General features: G+C 47.9%; 1 pseudogene; it reads left to right on the top strand.

Annotated features, from left to right (window-relative positions):
• Positions 1–18,263, top strand: part of LOC139826744 (dynein axonemal heavy chain 9-like) — a 70,388-nt pseudogene that overhangs the window by 51,249 nt on the left and 876 nt on the right.

Raw genomic sequence — 18,263 nt, 5'->3', positions numbered from 1 at the left:
GGGAAGCCTTGGGGGGCTTCAGTGCAGAAAACTGAGGTGCCAAAGTGCCCAAGTTCTTCAGGATCCAACTGTCAGCTGAGTGCGTGTTTTAGGATCCTAATATCTGATTGAGGTGCTGAATTGTTCCTGGACTCCCTTTTGGGCTCAGTGTTATAGAAAGATATAAAGCTCAGAAGTTTCTACACTTCTGTAAATGTTTCGGTCAAAGACATTGTTCTTAACCCCTCCATGAACTCCTCATTCTTCTCATCTGTTTCACTCATAATTGGTACCTTATGTGGCATCCCAGAGAAGCCCCAGGCAGGTACAAGAGTTTATGTATCATTCCCTCTCAATTTCTCTTCCGTCAGGTCCTAGTTTAAAGTTGTCATTGAAAAAAAGTCTTTGAGGATCTTGAAATAAAAAGGGAAGCTGAACAAAAGAAGCCCAGGAATGACTCAACTGCTAATGGTTCCCTCGCTCCTGGCTGGAGCGTGGCAGCTGAAGAAAGCGGCACGGCCGTCATTCCATCATGGTGTCTCCTGGCTGCTGTTAGGAGTGTTACCATGGCGATGTTTAATTGGCTGTCTTACTCATGCAGCTGATGTCGATATGGTTCCTTACAGGGAAAAATTCGATTAATTGCTTTACTTTGAGATGGCAAACAGTAGTGAGGTTAGAGCGGTGAATAGAGAGAGATTTGCCCCTCGCTGAGGTGCTGTTTGCAGAGAGGTGAACTCCTCGGAAGGAGAGGAATGAGCAGAACAAAGCTGCAATCAGGCAAATATAAAAAACAATATAATATTAGTGAGTGAAGGTGTTAGGAGAGGTTTTACAGCTTCTGCCTTCTGGTTTTGGTTTTAAATCAAACGTCTGATGTCCCAAAATCTTTAAAAGTGATATCAAGTGGTCAGTTTACAACTGAGCTGAGGCCAAGCTTATTGGGAGGTGCTACCCCTTCTCTGGGCCTGGTCAGGGAACGGAGCAGGCACAGGAGGGTTTTGGGATGTCCTGAAGAGCAACGCTGTGTGGGGAGAGGTGAGATGGGTAAAGGGAATAATGGGCCCATATTGTGATAGACTTTGGGGAGTGCGTTTGGGTGTTGGCTGTGTTGTGGATACCTGTGCTGCCCTGTGTCTCTCTCACACATCAGACCTCTGCTGGGCTGGCTGGTTCAGAGATGGTGGAGCCTTTGGTGGTGTTTTTGCTGTGAGATGTGCTGAGCAGTGTCCCACAGGTGATGTCAAAAGCCAAGGTGAATGCAGGCAGTGCTGGGGACATTTCCCGCTCCTGAGTTGCTCTTCCTGACCCACGTTCATCATTGTCTCATGGAGCAAAGGTGTGAAGTCTTGCAACTCCTTTGCATTTTGACTTTCCACTCTCTTCAGCTCTTTTTTCTGCTTTGCCAGAGTTTGACTGAGATGGGAAATTGATATTGCCATGCTGATGTGCTCCAAACAGTGTATAAAGCTTTATGCTGCCGGTAAAAAATAAAACAGTGATTAGCCCCATTTGTCACGAGGCCAAGAGTAACGAAGGAAGCACCGTTGTCTGATGTGTTTTTCATAAGTGAACGCTGATACTATAGTACTGTCTTGATTTCTAGGTGAAGAGCGTGCAGGATGCAATACGGGAGAAGAAGAAATCCTTCCATTTTCTTGGAGAAGACATCAACTTAGTACCATCAGTAGGCATTTTCATCACCATGAACCCTGGTTACGCAGGGCGAACAGAGCTACCTGAGAATTTAAAAGCTCTCTTCAGGTGAGTCCAGGTCAGGGTTTGTGACCTGGCAGAAACTGTCTTTTGGAACATCCAGGCTCGACCTCATGTCCTTGGGGAATTCACTTGCATAGGGCATTCGCAGGTAGTTTAAGCCTTGCACAACAGGCCTGGGTCTGGGCACGCACAGGCAGGGCAAAGGAGCTCTGTCCCTTGTCGTGGGGAAGGCAGAGGGTGACCTGGCTCGTAAAAGAAGGCCTAGAAGATGAAGCTGCAAATGCGCTGCCTGTAAGACCTGTAGTCAAGAAATACTTGTTCTGCAATGCCTCCTCACCTGTCATTTTAGGCCGTGTGCGATGGTTGTGCCAGACTTTGAGCTGATCTGTGAAATTATGTTGGTGGCTGAGGGATTCATCGAGGCCCGGGTGTTAGCCAGGAAGTTCATTACTCTCTACCAACTCTGCAAAGAGCTCCTGTCCAAGCAGGTGAGCCTGGTTCTGTGGCTGAGTGGTATGATGAATCTCCAAAATCAGCAGAAACATGGCACTGTGCTGCTCAGCTCCATGGCTAACGTTTCACAGCTTTTATTTAATGGCTGCATTTGCACTGGCTGCTGGGGGAGGAGAGGGTTGGTGATCATCGGAGCAATAAAATTTCCAGACTGCTTTACTGGAGCATCTGCAGGGACAAAAGCATTTGACCAGCTGCATTAATGGGAGACCTTTCAGTGAGTTTAAATGACACCATGTCTGGGGTAGTATTCAGTGACCTTTTGCTTTCCAGTCTCTTCCTGTTGATTCTCCTGCCTGCAAAGGGTTTATGGTGTCCCTCTCTGAGTTCAGCCTTAGGCTGGTTCCAGGTCTTGTTAGAGTTACTGTCAGTGCAAAGCAAATCAGATTTTTCCTTGTCATTATTTGTGTAGATCGAAGCTGGGTCCAGAGGAGACCTGAATCAGGATTCCTGATGATACAAACCTGATCTTGGCTGTGCCAGCATGAGGCTGGGTGGGATATGCTCTGTCGCAGAAACTTGGTGCTGTGCCTTGAGGGGCCTGGTGGAAGCCATGGCCTCCCACACAGAGCAGTCAGCTGTCGAGCTGTGCTCTGGAGGGTGTTAACAGGACAGAAATATGAACAGTTGTTTGTTGGCTTGAGAGTTCTTCTCATGCCGTTTTGTGGTACTTTTTCAGCAATGTCTTTACTGACCCCTTATTCCTGGACCTCCTCTGAGACCAAACAGGCTTGTCATCTTGTGATGGGCAGGGTGGAGAAACTTGGGTCTTTGGGGCCTCATAATGGACTAACAAGCCTTTCACCTTGGTGGCTCCTGCAGATGCAGGGGGCTGGCTGGCCTTGCTATAGGTGCTTTATGATTTAGGTGAAACAAATTGCTTTGGTCTCTGGAGTGCAAATCCTGCTGCTGTCTTACTGCCAACTGTGAGCCCATGTGATGGTCTGAACAGCTGAATTATTTGACTCTTTAATACTGTCCCTGACGGGAATCTCACCTACTGAGATGGAAACCAGGTCGCTCAGGCTGGAGAAGGTCTCTGGCCACAATGCAAATAACAGATTTAGATGTATTTTCATTGCTTACTAGTCTGGCAGTTTGGGAATGGTGGTTCTTCACCCTACATGGTGCTGTCTAAGCATAAACTCATGCCTCTTTTTTTTTCTTCCTCTGGTGTAGGATCACTACGACTGGGGCTTGCGTGCCATTAAGTCAGTGCTAGTTGTTGCTGGCTCCCTCAAGCGAGATGACCCAGAGCGACCCGAAGACCAGGTTCTGATGCGCTCTCTTCGTGACTTCAACGTCCCCAAGATTGTGACGGATGATGTGCCGGTGTTTATGGGGCTGATTGGGGATCTATTCCCTGCACTGGATGTGCCTCGGAAGCGTGACCTGAATTTTGAGTCGTTTGTGAGGCAGGCTGTGCTGGACCTCCGGCTGCAGGCTGAGGACAACTTTGTGCTCAAAGTAAGACCAAGAGATCTTCTGCTACACCCACATCGCCATCAAATCATTTGGGTTTTCTCAAACAGCTTTGCTTCTACAAAGAGAGCTCTGCACAGCATTGTCCTTGCAGGCAGATCTCGCTGGAGGGCAGTCAGCTGTGCTGGGTCTGAGGCAGTTGCACCTGCTCCTGAGGTCAGCACTGGATCAGTCTCTGGGCTTCCAAAGGGGCCAACTTTTGTAGGCTCATGAAAGTGTAGCCCCTGGAGAGCAGGGCCTCATCAGGTGGTGGTTGTCAAGTATAAACAGCGCTGAAAGTTTATCTGCAGGCTGAGGATTTCACCCATTGTGATTAGAGTGGCTGGACCAAACTCAATTGTCAAATCTGCTTGTGTCTCAGGGTCACGTCTTTCTAAAGAGGTGGCCCAGTGGGACCTATTTTATAGACCTGAACTTCAGTTTGGCATCTTTGTCTAAAATTTGGGAGTGTTTTTCTCAGGTGGTGCAGCTGGAGGAGTTGCTGACGGTCCGGCACTCTGTCTTCGTGGTGGGTAACGCGGGCACGGGCAAGTCTCAGGTGATGAGATCCCTGAACAGGACTTACCAGATAATGAAGCGACGTCCTGTCTGGACAGACCTCAACCCCAAGGCAGTCACCAATGATGAGCTCTTTGGCATCATTAACCCAGCAACAAGAGAATGGAAAGACGGTAAATGTCATTTCATGTCTGAAATATGTAGATAAAGACGGGTGTTTTTAATGAATTTCCCGAGCAGCAGCAGGGTGACTGGTTCTTCATGTGCAGGTCTGAGAGCCCAGGTGCTTGTCTGCTGCCTACAGCCACATGACAGTTTGTTGTTGAAAGGATACACAGGATGTTTTAGCTCTTTGATCTTCAAATGGGAAATATAGCATAAGCCTACTTGATCCTATTGCCCTAAGAATAATTTTAATGCCCATTAATACCAACACTTACCAGTTCCTAAGTGGGGCAGGCAGTTTTTGGGAGTTGGCTGGACCAGTGATGGAAGAGATGTCCCTCCTGCACTGTGGTGTGCGCTGGGACCCCAAAAAATGTCCCATCCCCAGGTTTTCATTGCTGATAGCACGCACAGCAGCCTTAACGTCAGTTTTTCCACTCAGTATGGCTGCCCGATCTCTGTAGCACACCAGCGTTTGCCAAGCTGTTGATCCTGCTTACTCCTGAGGAACATTTCAAACTTGCTGGAAGATTACAGAAAATCTGGAGTGGAAATGTTGGGTTGTGACTGATACATAAAGGCAGCTTCGATTTACGTGTGCGGCGGGTTTGGGAGGTGTGGGGGAGGTGAGGGAAGACATTACCATGAATCATCCACAGCAGCAGATGAGCTGCCACCCACCTCCCCTGGCCCCGCCATGGACCCTTCCCGACCCCCTGCTTTGCTCCAATGCCAGGTTAATTTCTTTCTAATTGTAATTAGGGAGCCTAAATCAAAGTGGCAGAGGGACGTGCAGGGTACAGCCTGAACTGTGCAGACTGGCTGCAGCAGTGGCTGCAGATCGAGGGCAGCGGTGACACCGAACAGCAGGAGGGACATTTTACAGGTGACTGTCCAGTGGTTTCTGGCCTGCGATGGTTTAAATGAAATAGTGGCACTCCTCCCTGAGCTTTCAAGGCAGATATTTTCTGCAGTAACCATTCCTGAAAATGTTGTTTCATGTTGTCAAAGACCAGCAAGGCAATCTTCACCACAGCCTAGCAAGAGGTGACCTGTTCCCTTACAGATCAGCCCCTGCTTTTCCGCTCCCCAGTTTTATCCTGTCACATTATCAGAAGTTGAAAAGGTCCTACATGTTAGGTGGTAAAAGGTCCCATATGGGAATCCCAAAAGTGTTCTTTGCAGAACAAAACTCTTCTTTTAAACCCCAAGAGAGCCGTGTGCTGTGGATGCACAAGGTCAGGACAGAGGCGCTTTCCTCTCCCCGCTGCCGCGGTGTATCCGAGGGAAGCCCTGATGCCCTGAGACAGCAACTGTTTCTGATGCTAATAATGTCGGAGTGGTTCCCAAGGCGTGTGTCCAACACGTAAGGAACTGGCTGGAGGCAGAGGCGCTGAAGCGTTATTTTTGTTGACCCAGTCTCGGGATCACACACCTGTTCCAGGTGAGCCGTTCTGCATTTGCTGAGCACAAGCTTTGTCTTCAGTCAGATGGTGCCACTAGCTGTTCCTGATCTGGATCACAAAGAAATAGCTTGTCCTGGAGAAAAAAAGAAAAAAAAAAGAGTTCTTGTCACAATTCACTGGAAGAGAGGCTTTTTTTTAATGTTTGCCTGATGTTTTTTCATGAAGACCAGCATCTCCCGAGGCATTTTCACATGTAGAGGAGAGCAATAGTTTTGTGGAGTTTTCATTTGCTCTGCAGTGCTGCTGCTCTATTCCCAGCCTTCGTGGTCTTCTTAACATTCATTATTTACTCCCCTTGAGACTCTGTATCCTCTCTCCCCTTGATTTTACCAACATTTTGTTCTGTCATTCAATGTCATTCTGTGCTTGTTCTCCCCTCAGTCTCACTAAAGCCATGACCCAGCGTTTAATGCATCTTGATTGCCCTGATATACTTTGAGCCACAAAAAAATATTTATAAGGATTTCCTAGGCATATTCAGGTGGTTTTCTCTGCATTGTATAACTCATGCCGCCTTTTGCCTTTGAGTAGCTACTCTACATTTTTCTTATCCCTTATGATTCTCGGTGGGAATGAAGCTCGTGCGTAGGTCTGCAATCATTTTCAGTAGTGATAACTGATAACCCTTTTTTCACTTTAAAGCAAACTAGAACCGTATTGTGATATAGTAATATTTACGTATAGGCACATAGAGTTTTGCATGTTTGAGAGGAAAGCATTAATTAGAGTAATTTTTACTGTGTTGCTGGAGAAAACCGTTAGAGCAGGTGTCAAGTTCAGTGTTCATCACCATCTTCCTGTCACCCTCCCAGGCCTGTTTTCATCGATCATGCGAGAGCTGGCCAACATCACGCATGACGGTCCCAAGTGGATGGTACTAGATGGAGATATTGATCCAATGTGGATTGAGTCTCTTAATACTGTGATGGATGATAATAAGGTAATGAATATAAGTTAAAGAAGGAGATATTCTTTGACTGCATGGCATGGTTCAGCCTAAAAATGCAGATGCTGAAATAACACCTCCTAGAATAATGCGGTTGTGTTTCTTCAGATACACCAAACAATATCACATATAGAAAATGGTGCATGAGGGGAAATAGCTCAAATCATGGTTTCATTGTAATTTCCCTTCCTGGAACTGGGCTCATGGATAATCACAGATGTCCTGATTGTAACTCCAGGCCCTTCAAAAATAGGGTGGGGTCATAATTCCACACCTTTTTCCGCCGCTCGAAGGGAGTGCTGTTCCTTTGAGTCATGGAAGACAGTTCTACTACCTGCTGGAAATCAGCTGCATTCCCTCAAGGAACTGTGCTGGCAGCAACCAAGCTTTTTAGTGCAAAGTGCTGAATGCTTTTCATTCCTGTTCCTGGGGAAGATGTCATTCTGTCTGTCTGTCTGCCCAATGCAGGTGCTGACCCTGGCGAGCAATGAGAGAATCCCTCTGAACCCAACGATGCGGTTGGTGTTTGAGATCAGCCACCTGCGCACAGCCACCCCAGCAACCGTGTCCCGAGCGGGTGAGTCCTGGCCTGAGCTCCGCACTGGGATTTGCCGTGAACCCAGGAGGATCTAGTGCCATTAACCAGTCTTCTGTTGGCCAACTTGACTCCTGTTGCAAGTACCCAACCTGAGATCACAGCGGCCGTGGGTGGACAGGGCAGGTTTCTGACAGACAAACTGAGGATCCTGACCCCAAATGCACATGTGGAGCTGTCATCATCCTGGAGATTTACCCAGAGCACTCTGACTGTTGGTGGGTGATCATGGCTTCAGCGTTGCTGAGTGCTCCTGTTGTGCAAAGCCCTTTGGATGGACTTTATGAGGAGAAGGACAGTATCTGTCTCAAAGAGTTCTTGATCTTCTGAAGAAGTGCATGAAGTATGGGAGAAGGGAATGGAGGTGTCCCCTAGTTTTACACATGGGGAAATGGGGTCCAGAGCAATGAAACTGCTCAGACAAGACAATGTTCTGAATTTAGGGCAAGGTCATGAAAAGCGCCGTGGTTTCAAGGGTGAAGTTTCTTCACTGTTCATGTTTCTACTCTGCAGTGGGGCAGGAAAAGGGGGCAGGTAATGGGACGTCCCGTCATATTTGATAGGGTTTTAGTTGTGTGAAAGTACCTGGTAAACTCTGCTGGAAGAAAGGAACAGTTTCTGCTATGTCTTTACTATATGTTCTCTCTTACCCTGGGCCTAAAGGGATCCTGTACATCAACCCGTCGGATCTGGGCTGGAATCCTCCAGTGAGCAGCTGGATCGACAGGCGAGAGATCCAGTCCGAAAGAGCCAACCTGACCATTTTGTTTGATAAGTACCTGCCCATTTGCCTGGACACCCTCAGAACAAGGTACCATCTGATGAGTGATTGTGTCACCCGTGGTGAGGGCATGGGGACACCTGCCACTGTCCAGCCCAGCTGTGCTGCGCTGGGTTGTGCTGCACATGATCCTCCTTGCCCCTGGAAGCCCTGAGCATCATTGGCTTAAGCTCAGAGAACCAGCAGGGCGAGGTGGGCAAAGTGACGCTCCTGCCTGTATCGTGTTGGTCAGATCTGGTTTTCATCTGATTTTGATTTGATTTTTATTGTATTTCCTGTATCAACTCTCTATCTCTTGGAAAATAATTCCGGCAGATCCCAAAGAGAAAGCTTTTCAGCCTCCTGATGTGTCAGGCTAGACCTGAGCCCACTCCACAAGTTATTTTTCATTAAGAACTTGGGTATTTGGAAGGGTCCTAGTGCTTCTTGGCTTGATTTGGCTTTAAAGCAGTGTCCACAGGGAAGTCATGTGGTTCTTGCTTATCATCATGTGAAACCATTCTCTTTCTCATACTGTGGTGAGGACTGGCCAAAGTAGAGTCCCAGAAAACTTAAGGGAGCATCTCCCATCCTCTACTTGCTTCCTATAGTTGCACTTTCCTTTAAAAACAAAAGAAAAATCAGTGAGCATGGGAGATGTCAGCCAAAAGGGGGATGTGTCAGAAGGGTCTGGAATCAGGACTTAAACATTGTGCTAGGGAACTTCTCTCTGTGGGACCAAGTTGGTTTTGACTGTTGGTAGCAAAGTCAATCGGACGTTTCCCATTCTGTTTGCTGAACATTGTCTCAGAGCGTGAAATCCACGGGATTAGCTGCAGGCAACCCTGAGCTGAGTGTTTTGGTAGCTTGCTTAATTCAGAAATCGTAGAACCAACCTTTCAAATAGCTATAATTACTTTATGGAGGACTTCAGTGCAGCTACAATATTAGTTTGGAATTCTGTAAGTGTAGCTTAAATGAATGTAAAATGGCAAGATGAAAGGGTTTATTTTATTACTCCTCTATTTGACCGCTTTTGAACTCATCGTGCTCGCAGGAAATCATTGCCTTTAGCAAGTCTTCCATTCTGCTTCTTTCAAGAAGATCAAAGTTTTAAAATGCTTGAAACTTCTGATTATTGTTATTACTTGTATATGTGCCGGTGCCAGCGGGTCTGAGTGTGAGAATGGGTGTTCTCTTTATTGTACCTGGGAATAGGACACGTACCGCTGACAAGCAGAATGCCAGTATTCTGAAAGAGCATTTCTAGTCTTCCTGGGTTGTGATGGACGTATTGCTTTCTAATTTCCATCCCTTAGATTTAAGAAGATTATTCCCATTCCTGAACAGAGTATGGTTCAGATGTTGTGCTACCTCCTTGAATGTCTCCTGGCAGAGGAGAACACACCTCCTGACTGTCCCAAGGAGCTTTATGAACTTTACTTTGTCTTTGCTGCCGTCTGGGCCTTTGGTGGATCAATGTTTCGAGATCAGGTAAGACGGAAGATGCCTCTTCAGCATCTTTCACACAGTTTGTTTGTGTGGTTTTGTGTTGTTTTGATTTCTTCATACTTTCTGAAACATAGTGCTATGCCAGTAATGCTGTTTTCCTGGGGCTCTCATATAGGTGATAATAAACTAGAAACACAACAATTCCTTTTACGAAAGGCCTCGTTATCCAGGGTGTAACACCACCGGAGAACAGCTGAGGGGTCAGTGGTAAAGGTGGAGGGATGTTTGCTTATGCAGATGCATTTCACTGGGGAGAAACATAAGGTTAACTTATAGAAGCCTGTGGATGTGCATAATGTGATCAAATTAAGACTGATTTATCAGATGGATGTATCAGTGGAGCAGTCTTTCAGCCTTCTGACTGCACAGGTAGACGTGCTACATAACACAAACCAGCCGGTGTTTTGTCACCAGGGCAGAGCAGAGCCGGAGGAACAACCTCCCTTGGCCTGCTGGTCATACTTTTCCTAAGGCACCCCAGGTGCCATTGACTTTCGTGGCCACAGGGGCACACCTACTCTTGGGTGGTTGCATCCCCTAGTCAGAGGACGCCTTATCCTCAGATCTAAAGTGTGTAGTCCTGATGTCTGGGTCTGCCCACACTGCACTGCTGTCAAGGGCTTGGAGATCCACGTCTGATCTCCGCTGGGCTTGTGTCAAACTCTGTGTTGTCTGGACTATGCGGGAGGTCTCTCCACGAATGTAACACCAGACACCCCTCCCCAGCTCGGGTGGAGGCACTGCCGTTCTTGATGGCTGCTCAAGTGCTCCCAGGGGTCTCTTTGTGTGTTTTCATGTACCTTAACGCCAGACCTAGAGTGTCTGCTGGTCTCTTCAGATTTGCTCCATGCCAAGGATCAGATGCTTCAGGAAGTGCTGAACAACACAGCTCAAGCTCAGCTGGGTGCTCACTTGGTGCCATCACACCTTGTGACCATTGAATGACCTGTGCGAGACCAGCTTCCTTGGTCCTTGTGGAGCCTCCATTTCCCATGTGCCAGCTGGGAAATACTCAGCCTTAGTGTTGCCAGTCTAGGATGACTTAAAGAAACAAACCAAAACACAATAAAGCCTGGGAAGCACTACTTGTCTTTGCTTCAGCAGTACAAGCGCAAGTATGCTGGTGTGCGGTGCTGTGGCAGCTGGCCGCTGTGTTCCCCATGCCGCACAGTCAGTCTCGGGTGCATCAGGCCGGGCTCCTGCCTGCGGTAGTGGCTCTGGGTGGGCTGCAGGAGCAGCTGCAGGCACAGCGACCCTCCGGGAGGCTCCGCCGGGAGCCTGGCTGTGCGTTACTGCCCGCGATGCTCTGTAAATGTCAGAGCTGAGAGTGCGAGGATACAGCAGTCCGAGCAATGGGGAGCCTGATGAAAAATGATCCAATATAAAATCTGTTCATTGCTTTCCACCGAAGGTGCCCTTCGCGCTGATCTTTCGCGGCCGAAATGTCAGGAGAAACAGTCTGGGAGGCTTCCCACTACTCGGTGCTTGTTGGTGGGTAGCGGGGCCCCTGTATAAAAACAGATGATAGATTTGCCATTTCCTGGCTCTGAAATTAGCGGTAATCCATATGGGGTTTTTATTAAGGAAGTGGTTTGAATTCCACACCGTTCTGGCAATAGAGCTGGGGCTGGAGTGGCTCCATTTAACCGCGGGGTCAGGGAGGGCGGGCAGCGCGGCACAGCGCGCTTGCAGGCGGTCTGGCTGTGCGGGTAAGGGCACCCTTGTGGGAAAGCTTTTAGCAGCCACGCACGTCCCGCTCCACTGCGGGCTACTCTGCTGCCGCTGCTGAGGAGTTATAACAACAGGAGAACGGAGAATTACAGGGATTCTGCCTCTCTGAATAGCATGAGTCTGCAAAATCGTGGATACTATTAATGTGTTTTTCAAATCCACTGGTCTTTTGAGGGACTGTGGCTCAGGAGGCTTTATGGAGGACACTTGGTTCAGTTCAGCAACAAACCCAGGTTTCCTTATGGAGGCCGAGCAGCCTATGGACAATGTGTTGGTGACCCCACATTGTATGGCTATGGGGAGGAGAGACCCGCAGACACCCCAGGAACAAACTGTGCTGTTAAAACGGGCTAAATGATGCGTCCGGTATTTCACAAACATCTTTCTCACAGCAATTTTCCTCTCCTCCTCCCCTCCACCTCTCTCCAGTTCCCATTGTCCACATGGGAAGGTGTTTGGGCAGAATGGCTGGCCCAATGTCATACAGGAGACCTAGGGCAGAGGAGGGGACTAAGCACATTTTGTGAGTCCTGACCCAGCATCTAAAGCAAAACTGTCACCCCAGTTGAAAAAATTCAGATGCTCCAAAATCTCCATGTGTAGAAAGATACAATGGGGAAAAGCAAGGAAACGGGTGCTTTGAGGGGAATGTGGCAGCGCAGAATCACGGCGGGGTCAAAGGGGCAGACCCTCGCTGCTGCTTTGGTACGCTGGGGTCTGCAGTCCTGCTTGTCTGAAACGTTGTGGCTTGAAAAGAAGCCAGAAGACAACAACTCACTCTGAATAGAGTGGTGTGATTGATGAGGAAAGGCTTTGGTATGCATGCTGTGACTGACCATGAGCACAGATGTAGACGGATGTTGTGTCCTTGTCTGTTGGAAGAAGTAGGCACCAAGAATCAATCAAGTGGTCTGTTTAGTCATAGGCACGTATTTCTCTTTTTCAAATTGATCCATCTATCTAGTCTCAGACATACCAAGAGTGATCAACACATAGGATGAATTATTTAGATGAATAAATAGGACTGATGAGCAGAAATGAAGAAAATGAAAAATTAGGCTTAATAGCAGGAAAAATGATAAGAACTTTATGCTGTGGAATGTATTTTAAGGACTAATCCCGCTCTGGTGGACTGGGATAGATAACATTCTCCATTACTAATTAATTGATCCAGATTAGTGTATTTTCTCCACTTTTTGTCTTATAGCTTGTGGACTACAGAGTGGAGTTCAGCAAGTGGTGGGTGGCAGAATTCAAGACTATCAAGTTTCCCTCTCAGGGCACAGTCTTTGACTTCTACATTGATCCAGAAACGAAGAAGTTTGAACCTTGGTCTAAACTTATTCCTCAGTTTGAATTTGATCCAGAAATGCCCTTACAGGTATGTGAACCTTGCACGTGTTTTGTCTGGGAAGAGCACATGCATTTTAGTGACTGTATGCAGGCATTTCAATTGAAGTCTCATTCGAGGTCAAGCACTTCATAATAAGAATGGCATTCCGTCCTGGTTTTGTTAAAAACAAGTTTCTCTTTTAGTGAATTTGCCTGTCAGGTAAAACCTTCATATCAGCTGCGTTTTCCTGGAGAACCAGATCCATGTTTTGGTAAACATAGCAATGGAATGTGAGGTTGTTGATAAGGACAGATTCGCATCTCGCGAGAGGGGCAATGAGAAACAGGTGACCAAGAAACTGACAAACAGAGTATAACATCCCATTCACGTGAATACTTCATATAAAAGTGGGAGATCACGAGGATCTCGTCCATTTTGCTTATGGCCGAGATTAGGAGAGGACCTTGCTGGTCGTCCCTGCGAACTGAGGCCTCATGACAGACTGAATCCAGCTCCGGTTGGCTGCACAGTCCAGTCCAGGACTTCAGGTGCCAGCTCTGCAGTTGCTGGGGCTTTCAAGATTGGTTTTGTATATTTTGTATTATTTTCTCTATTCTTATTAGTAGCATTAGTAAAACATCTTTAATTTTTCCAATTCTCTTCTATCTATCCTTCTTTCCCTCCCAATCACCTGTCCTGAGTGGGAATGGGGGAGAGAGAGGGGCTGAAGGTGGGGGAGAGGGGGCTAACAACACATCTGCCATGGTTGTATTGTCACCCCACAATCAAAACCCTTGACACATTCTTTATGAAGTACAACTCAATTACCCATCTTTCTTTACTGTACTTTGACTGTGAAGACTCATCCTCCATCCATCTTCCAGAGCTGAGTGATGTACATGAGGCGCAGGCTCAGAGACACCTATGAGCCAGGGCTGGTGTGCCCAGGGTGCGGGATGGAGGTGCGTTTGGCCTGCAGAGAGAAGCAGGATGTGGGACAACGTAGTGACAAAGTCCCTGAGACACCATCTCGTCATTCTGCGTGGCTGAAAATAGGGTTGTTTATATGATTTGGACGAAAAATGAGAGTTGCTGCAGGTAGTGAATTGCGTTTGCCAGCTATGCCTTTCTTTCCTTTTAGAGGTGCCACAGTGAGCAGGTGACTTGTAAAAATTGTTACCATTTTAGCAAAATGTGTGTTTGCGGGGAGATCCAGATGTTGCTCTCAGCATCCCGCTGTCATTGTTTCGTCTGTACAGATAGTTTGACTTGAATGGTTGGTAGCAGTGTATTGTTCCCTTCCTAGCGCCATCTAGAAACTCAGGTCACCGCACTCATTCCTGGCTCTCCCAGTTTGATGTCTCCTCAGAACATGGCAGTGGGGTGGTGCCACAGATGGGTACACTCACCTGCTCGTTTTGCCCCTCTCAGGCTTGCCTGGTGCCCACCACCGAGACGGTCCGTGTGCGGTACTTCATGGACAGGCTCCTGGAGCGCCGGCGCCCCGTGGTGCTGGTGGGCAACGCCGGCACGGGGAAGTCTGTGCTGGTGGGGGACAAGCTCTGCTCACTGGATACAGACGCCTATGTGGTGAAGAAGGTCCCGTTTAACTACTACACCACCTCTGCCATGCTGCAAGGTAAGACAATGGCTGAGATGTGGGACTTCTGCCTGGCAGGTCACCAAATTCCTGGGGTGTCCGTCGGGGTTTGGAGCTGGGTGTGCACTGTGGGCACTGCACTGGCACCCACTGACTCTTAAATCCCACTGTGAAACTCACTGGTCCGCAGACTCCTGGTTTTATGGAAAATGGCATTTCCCAACATGAGGGATTGAATTCTGAACACCACGACTCTGGTTCAGGGCTGTGCAAAGCACACACTTAAATCTGCTGCTGTTCTCTACAGCACACAGCTCGTACTTGACTTGAGGTGTGTCTTTAATACGCTTGAATTTAAGCCCGTGCTGAATAGAATGGGTTGCTTGGCTGGGATCTAAGCTGTCCTCAGAGTGCAATGCTGGGAATTGCATCCCAGTTGTCAGTGAGGACAGTGCTAATGGGGATGTGCAGGTGCTGCTGGTTCCTGGGCTGTCCCCCGCATCCTGATGCAGCCCCGTGTGCTCCCACGGAGCGGGTGCCACATCCCACCGCCCCAGGGGACACGGCTGCTGACCCTGGGAGGCTCTGACCTGGGGAAGCCCATGAGAATATCTTTGATGAGGATTTTGGCACATCAGTGAAAGATGAAGTTTGAGACCAGGATAAGGTCAGTTCTGCTGTGTAGTCTTTTCACAGATGAAGAGAAAGAGGGAATTGTTGAAAAGTGACTCATTTTGGAATGGTATTTTCACTTTCAGTTGACCTAAAGAGAGAGGATAATTTTCTACATGTATTTATTAATCAGGAATGAAACAACCTTGCTTGTTTTGAGTTGAACAACAGCTGTGGGTCACTGTAAACCAAAATAACTTCCTTTATGGAGTTTGGTCTGACCCAAGTGTCCTGAAATCCCTTTACTCCCTCTACAGGACCAGCACCAGTGAGACCAAGGTTTTAACCTTCACCATGTGGGTTTTTCCTGGCCAGGTGGCCCTGGGGCGAACACGCTCACGGCCATGAGCATCACAGCCCCTGTCTGTGCTCTGCTGGGCTCCCGGCACTGCAGATGTTTTAAGGAAGGTGTCAGAGTTTAAAGTTGCCCTGTGGGACTGATCCACTCGCAGAGGTGACAGCACAGGCTCAGCCCACGCTGTGTCACCTGGGGCTGTGTCGTGGAGTCACGGCAGCTTTCTGGGGCAGGTCTGAAGGGTTTTGGGTCTTGCTAGTGTGTGATGGCTGCAGTCTCCCTCCTCCCTCCCAGGTGCCCCTTTGCTTTTTTCCCTGTGTTGGGGTCTCTGCAAAATGCCCTTGAGCTGCTAAATGGGCTGAGCTGTCTGGCAGTCTGTCTGTCTGTCTGTCTGTCTGTCTGTCTGTCTCTCTGTCCAGCTGCCTGGGTGGGGGACAAAGATGCTGAGGGACCTAGAGATTCTTTCTTATGGGGAGAGACTGAGAGCTCTGGGGCTGTTGAGCTGGAGAAGAGAAGCTGAGAGGGATCTGATCAATGGGATCAATATGTCAGGGTGGGTGTCAGAGGATGGACCAGACTCTGTTCAGTGGTGCCCAACGCCAGGGTGAGGGGCAGCGGGCACAGACTGAAACACAGGAGGCTCCATCTGAACATGAGCAGAAACTTGTTTGCTGGGAGGTGCCAGAGCCTGGCCCAGGCTGCCCAGAGCGGGTGTGGAGTCTCCTTCTGTGAGACATTGAAACCCGCCTGGACCCACCTGTGTGATCTGCTCTGTGACCCTGCGTGAGCAGGGCTTGGACTGGGGATCTGCAGAGGTCCCTTCAGCCCAACCAGCCTGGGATCCTGTGATTCTGTGAATGTGCAGCCGTTTGTCTCCAGCTGGATGGGCGAGTGTGTGCAGGTGTTATTTGTACAGGCAGACCTGGCACCGTGTCCCTGGTCATGAGCTGTGGGCTGAGTCAGTGATTTTCTTCCCCTGCACAGAGGAGCAAGTTGTCTTGTGTGTGGATGAAGATGTGGTGGTGAGATTTGCATTGAGAAGCATGATTTATACTGCTTGGCCTGGATCCCTGCTGCTCATTTTTTAGAGTTAATTTGTCCCTTTTTGTGTAGTTTGTCACTTGGCTGCTTTATTCTTTTCCCCAGCAGGCACATCTTTAAATTTGTAAAACATGGGCACAAAGTAATTTTGGATTTTTTCTTACTTAAAAAAGATCCTAACCTGAGTTCCAGTAGTTCCTTAGACAAGGTGCCTGTTGCTGCAGAGATGTATAAGATGCAGCCCTTAGGGGAAGCAGAGTTGTTGTTCAACCCATCCCTGCATCCTGTGGCTTCCAGAAGCGCCATGTGCACAGGGGTTAAAAGGAGCCCAACACTCTCTCTGCCTGAACCTGGGGCCAGTTTGGGGATTTTCTGTAGTTTATTGTGACTAAATACCACATTCTGTGGCATTTGCCCTGGGCCTCGCTCTGCTTCGTGCCCTCTTGGGCCTCTGCCCCTCCATCAGATGTAGCCCTGACTTCTGTCATTCAGAGAAATTGCAATAAATCTTGTGGTTTTTTTGTTTGGGTTCTTTTTTTCCCTCTCCCTTGCTCACCAACCAGAAGGTACGAGGTGTCCAGACTGTTTCTTTGAGGTGCTGGTTTGAGTATGTGTCAGGATCTCACACAGACACACCGCCCCTTATTATTATTGTGAGATACGGCTTTGAATTAAAATACCACTTCCACGAACATGTCACTTGATCCCCAGTAATTGTATTTCAGTGTGATGAATCTCTTGCGTACTTGTTTAACCTCAAAAAGGGCTGATTTTATATGTTAATTAGGGACTAATTAAATTTAAATTAAATGCTTATTTGAAACACTTAATTTAACTTGCTACCAGAAATTTCAAATATTGTGGTTTTATTGAACGGGGAGAGAGGCTCCGCTGAGGAAAGATTCATCATTTTTCGTAGCACAATCCATTCCTTTGTGCAGCAACTGTCTGTGACAAGAAATCAGCTGCGTTTTGAGTGGTGGGCAAGGCGAGCTGTCTGCAGTGCACCCAAGCAGGAAAACCCAGCGTTTTGAAAGGTCTGTGATCTGAAACAAACCAACGGAATATAAATCTTCCTTAACAACTTTTGCACGTGATAATAAATGGCTTAAAAAAACTCCCAGTCCCGTTTACATTTGCCAGTCTTCCCTAATTACAAAGAATTGCTACTTACCGTGTGCTGCTTTATAGCACCTTATAGGTCTGTTGCCAACCCAAAACTGCTAATGAAACAAATTCTTCGAGTAAGCACAGGGCAGAAAACCCACCCGGGGTCTGGGCAGAGGAGCGTTGCTTCCGTTTGCTTTTCCACTTACTGAGACAGTAAAGGTTGCCTGGGCTGCAATCAGAGGAATCAATAACCTATAGAACATGATGTGCAGCGACGTGGGGTGATTTTTATTAAATATCAGCCCAGGATTATAAATATTCCCCACGTTTTATGAGCTAGAGCAACATATGACCCCAGCCTTCTGCTAAAACAAATTAAAGTCTTCCAAGGCTTTGAAATGCGAAACTGTTCTCTCCGTGCTTTCCTTTGCGTGTGCGTGACCCTACTTGAAACTAGGTGGTAATTTGACAGCTCGTGTTGGAATTAAGTCTTGTCACATTATCTGGAGGGTTGGGTAACGCTGGTGAGAAGATCAGGGAACTTAAGATTATTTGATGCATTTAAATAAAAGTGTCATGTTGGTTGTTCTGAAGATGTCCAGGAATTTGGCCCTGAGATCGCCTATTTTTGTCTAACAGGGTAAAAGATGCATATATTCACAAAACCAGCAGCTTTGCTCGTGGGCTTCTGTGCCCACAGCATCCATCTCCCTTTCTCCATCGCAGCGCCCAGTGCCTGCTGCCCTGGCCACGCTGCAGTTGCCGCATCGCCGGGGCAGGCAGCAGGGGATGCTCACTGCTCTGGCACAGCCACCTCTGCAAGCAAGATTTCGTTTAAAAAATTAT

The sequence above is a fragment of the Patagioenas fasciata genome, unplaced genomic scaffold, assembly GCF_037038585.1.
Source record: "Patagioenas fasciata isolate bPatFas1 unplaced genomic scaffold, bPatFas1.hap1 Unplaced_14, whole genome shotgun sequence".
NCBI classification, from domain to species: domain Eukaryota; kingdom Metazoa; phylum Chordata; class Aves; order Columbiformes; family Columbidae; genus Patagioenas; species Patagioenas fasciata.
Note: the sequence above shows the minus strand (reverse complement) of the source record. Positions and strands in the feature narration are given on the sequence as shown.